This window comes from Salvelinus alpinus, chromosome 3 (genome assembly GCF_045679555.1).
Source record: "Salvelinus alpinus chromosome 3, SLU_Salpinus.1, whole genome shotgun sequence".
In the NCBI taxonomy this organism is placed as follows: domain Eukaryota; kingdom Metazoa; phylum Chordata; class Actinopteri; order Salmoniformes; family Salmonidae; genus Salvelinus; species Salvelinus alpinus.
In genome coordinates, this window is record NC_092088.1 from 51718973 (window position 1) to 51724229 (window position 5257).

The 5257-nt window shown below is 40.1% G+C and overlaps 1 long non-coding RNA gene across 1 annotated transcript; it reads left to right on the forward strand.

Annotated features, from left to right (window-relative positions):
• The first annotated feature begins 505 nt into the window (after positions 1 to 505).
• LOC139570911 (uncharacterized) lies at positions 506 to 2231 on the forward strand. Its single transcript, XR_011674192.1, has 2 exons — positions 506 to 980; positions 1395 to 2231. It is a non-coding gene; the product is annotated as an uncharacterized lncRNA (long non-coding RNA).
• Positions 2232 to 5257: the final 3026 nt, after the last annotated feature.

The following is a 5257-nucleotide window of genomic DNA, read 5'->3' on the forward strand; positions in this document are numbered from 1 at the left end:
GACTATAAGTACATCTGATTGATTACATCTATGCCATGGGTCTGTTTTCCACAGAAGACTTGGGAGATTTCTCCATAAGATCATTAGGACTAGGGATGCACGATATATCGGTGAACATATCGGAATTGGATGATATTAGCTAAAAATGCCAACATCGGTATTGGCCCAATGTCTAGTTTAACCCTTTCATGCGTGAGTTCCAAATATCTCTAACGGTCGCCCCAGCGTGAGTTTTTTTATGCACGTGATATTAGAAAGTTCTCTCCATTCCAGAATGTGTTTGTTATGTAACAGTACATTTCATCCGCGCTGCCCTCAAACAAAAGCACGCAGCCTGTTTTTATTTGTCAATTTTAAATTATTTTCTAACAAGTTTTTTATTTTCTAATAACAGTTTGAAATGAGGTGTGTTCCGCCTCATTCATTCACATAAAAGTAGTCATTTTTACTTTTGCGGACAAATTAATTTTTTTGACATTTCTGACCCGGACAAAATTCCCCAAACACTTCTCAATTGTTTGTGCAGGACATTTACTCATCTGCCGTCCTGCATACACGTGTTCATATTATTCCACCTGTCGCCTGCATCGAAATCAACGTTGTTTTCGTTACCAATAATACCTTTGGAAATGTGTGCGTTTCTATCAAAGTGCCTTATTACGTTATAATAGTTTCTGCATGTCGTGTTATGTCGTTTCTACTGTAGCATCATGTTTTTGTGTATATTCCTTATAACCGCGGACACGCGATGTAACGTTACTCATTTCATAACATTTATGGTGTTATACTCAATGCTTAGGTAGCTAGCTACATTCTCCTATTAGCTCTGGAAAACAATGCTAATTGCGTCAGGGAAGTATTAGCATGTGTTGTATTTTGAAGCTACCCTGGCCTTATGACTCCCAAGTGGCACAGCGTCTCAGTGCTAGAGGCGTCACTCCAGACACCCATCTTCAAATCAAGACTGCGTTTCTATCAAAGTAAGTGCCTAATTACGTTATTGTGTCGTGTTATACCGTTTCTACTATAGCTCACTGTGAATGGAGCATAATATATTTGTATATATTCCTTATAACCGCGGACACGCGAGGTAACGTTACTCATGTTACTCACCTTTTATGGTGTTATATTCAATCGTGTTCATGTAGCTAGTTACATTATTCTATTAGTTCTGTAAAACAATGCTAAATGCGTCAGAACTATTGGCATGTTGTATTTTGATGCTACCCTGGAAAAATTTAAAAATATCTTATACCACTTGGTCGTTTTCTGAGTACATTCCACAAAGCTGTTTATCATGTCCGCTGTATCCACTGCCCCCATTTTGAGGGAATAGTCAAGCACGCAGTCTGGTTTCATGTTTCTCTGTCTGGTTTGTTTCTCTCTCCCGTCAGGTGGTCCACCTTCCCTGTGGCCGACATGGTTGCTGTATGGACAGTGGAGAGGACATGGACGTCTCGTTTGTCATGCCACTTTACTGCCAGCTGTTAACATTTCTTATTTTGTATAACGGGTCATTTAGGATGGTAGTAGCGTTGATGAAATGCAGTCATAGCAGCAGAACTAGAAAGCAGTCTTTACTGTCACCAGGAATGTATACATTTCACTAATTGTGGTTGTCCCCCACTCCTGGCTCTCTCTTATCCTGTAGCTCCAAGGCATAGCAATTGGTCTCTACTATGTCTCCCACCAGCTCCTCTGTCAGAAACAACTTGAAGCACTCTGCCTCAGTTGGAAATGGCAAGGGGCGTTGCACTCCAGACTGGGACTCATCAAAGCAAACACCAGGGCCAGGAGGGGTGAAACAGCAGGGCCAGGAGGGGTGAAATGACTGGTGGCCTTCCAGCTACCACAGAACTCCTGTACTTCATCCACTGTTGGTATGCCTCCATCACCACCAGCATCTTCAAAGGGAACTGGGACTTTGTCAGTGGACAAGGGAAATTCAGATTCAGGGTTCTCAATGGCTACAAGGTTGGGGGGCAGCTCCTCACTGTCACTGTCAGAATCTGATTCCTGACTTTCATACTCAGACTCATTGTCAGAATTTTAAAAAATCTCCAGAATTTCCACATTTGTTTGTTGTCTCCTTTTGAAAGACATTGCTAATGCTTCAGCTCATCTCACTAGCTACATACATAAACAACAACACTGAATGGTTTAGAGTGAGAGGGTACGTGGTTGACTGCCGGCACGCGCCACTTGTATCAATAAATCACTATCAGAAAATGTTTTGTGTGGCAATTATTTGTGTATTTACGGTTTTATTCACATGTTTTCAAATCTAGGTGACAAATCATGCATTCCGATTCTTGCACAGATTGTAATGGGCACATATGTGTGTGAAATACTTTTTTGAAGGTTGTACTGATTATGATGAGCTAAGCTAATTCCAGCTGTGTAGTCATGTTTGTTGACATTCAATGCATTCTGGGTTCACGTAATCGTCTGTTTGACCAAAGATGTTATAACAAAATGAGGTGAGTAAGAGTTCACTCGTTTTTTGAGAACTTCCGGAAATGAATGGTGGGATGTGAACGACGGTAGACGACACACCCCTTCAACATGCATACTATAAACAGACCAAACTCATCTCGTCTTCTCTTATTATCTTCGGTTTCTGTGAGGGAAAAAATCCATGGCTGCGCGCTGAAACTAATCGTCGGATTACTTTCGATTTCTAAAAAGTGCTTTACCTAATTATTTCGATCAATGGTGTGCTCACCCGTGATGTGATTAATTATACATAGTAATTGCTATTAGCTAATTCATATTGTAGTTTATGTCAGCCGAGAGTTAGAAAATATGACTGCTTGTGTTGGGTCAATCTTTCCTCAGCGCTAGGACAAATGTAGCCTACATTTTTCCGGTTAGGATGATTGTGTTATGCTATATATTCTTCTGTGAATATCTGAACATTGAATCCAAAAATAAACTGCTCACATTCTGGACATAACTTTGTAAGGACTGTGTTTGTGTAAATAGTTTCTGGAAAAAGTGTGGCCAGCTCAAACGCTGATTGTTGCGTCATTCGAAACTGGCTAGTTTCTGAAAAAAGTGTGGCCAGCTCAAACGCTGATTGTTGCGTCATTCGAAACTGGCCGTTCTAAACGAGCGTTCTAAATGAGTGTTCTAATCACACGGGTGTGATCGTACGCTTCAGGGACCACTGTAGAACGATCACACCCGTGTGATGGTACGTGTGAAAGGGTTAACACCGATGTCAAAGCTGACGTGCATATCTATATAACGTATGTACATGATATAATGACACCACGTAACATTTTGCGCTACACGTGTAACAGGGTATTCCTAACCTAGCCCACAATGTCTGCTGTGTGAATCAAGCAGTCAACAAGTCGAAAAGTCATTTGAAAGAGTAAGAAAATTTCAGCGAGTCAACTCAAAGGCGAAATCCATTAATGCCAAGATAATGTAATTCATTGCCCTTGACAATCAACCGTTCTCTGTCGTGGGGGATGTTGGCTTTCGCAACTGGTCGAGCACCGGTACACACTACCAAGTGCGCTATTTTTCAAATGTTGCCCTACCGGAGTTACACAGTAATAGCGTCACTGCTATTAGCTTCACAACAGACTATGGAACGCCATTTGGCTCTTTGCGTGTCAAAAAAGATACACGTCAAATAGCACTATTTGACAATAACTGTAAGCACCGACGCTGGAGTCGAGAAGAAGGTACAGGGAGTTAAACATTTAATGAGGAACACACAAGTAACAATACAGGAACAGTGTCAGCACACGGGTAACAAAATGACATGCGAACGTTAATGCGGAAGTGGGGAACAGAGCTGGGGGACAGACAGTTATAGGGAAGGGGGGGAAGAGTGAGAGCAGGTATGACAATAACACTATTTGACGCGTTAAATAAGCTTTTAATTTGACACGTCAAATAACACAGTTCTATTCTAGAATGTTGTGTGTTCTGAAGTGGCACGTGTATCACGATCTTCAAAATGAACGGACCATTTTTAATACACAGTGAAACTAGAAACAAAACAACAAAACTTACAAAGAACGTGAAGAAATAGTGCCCAAACACACTAACACAAACATTATCCCACAAAGCAGGTGGGAGATAGGGCTTGCTAAATATGATCCCCAATTAGAGTCAACGATTACCAGCTGCCTCTAATTGGGAACTATACAAAACCACCAACATAGAAATACACATTCTAGAACACCCCCCTAGTCACACCCTGACCTACACCACTAGAGAGAATCCAAGGGCTCTCTATGGTCAGGGCGTGACAACGTGCATGCCAAGAACCACCACTACTATCAGTAGCACTGTCAAAGCTGTACAAAAAATACATCTGCAAACAAGCAAACACCGGCCACGAACGATGTATTTACAATACCGCGTTGGTAATAAAGCATTATTTGATTTCAACAGATTTTTGTCAAATTTTTGTCAAATTAACAAATGATTGTCTTTTGTTGATTTTATATAACAACATTCCGACCTCGTTTAGCATGATCTATTCAATTATGGCATAATTCTACTATTTGTATTCATTTGCATCTCTGTAAATGACACTTTTATTTTGAAAGCTAACTGCAAAGTCCCCTATAGTGGCTAATCCTTATTGTGGCTAGCTTCACATAAATGTGTCCGACCACCATCAATAAAATGAGAACTGTCTTATAAATTAGGGTTATTTTAGATGATGACACCTAGCTATATAGTTAGCTAACTAACTATAGCTACTGAAACAAATTGTAATTTTTCTGTGTTTTTGTAGAAGAACATTGTTTGCATCCTTGAGCTAGCAAGCTTTTTTTATGACCAGCACTGTAGGTGCGCGAGACAACTTTACTAGCATCATAGCATACCTATCGATGAATCGTTGGGACATATGAAATACGAGTGATAGTGTAATCAATGTGTAATAACTAAGTAAAAAATGTACGAACGCGTTAAATTATTATGTGCCGTGCAGTCATATTCAAGTCCTGATTGGTCAAGAAGCTTATTTGACACGTCAAATTTCAAATCAAATCAAATGTTATTTGTCACATACACATGGTTAGCAGATGTTAATGCGAGTGTAGCGAAATGCTTATGCTTCTAGTTCCGACCATACTGTAATATCTAACAATATCTAACAATATCTAACATCAAATAGTGTTCATAATGTCAAATAACACTGGAGCATTATCTTTTTTGACACACAAAGACCCAAACGGCGTTCCAAAGAAATCCTGGTTGAGAATGTAATGACTGAACAAATGAA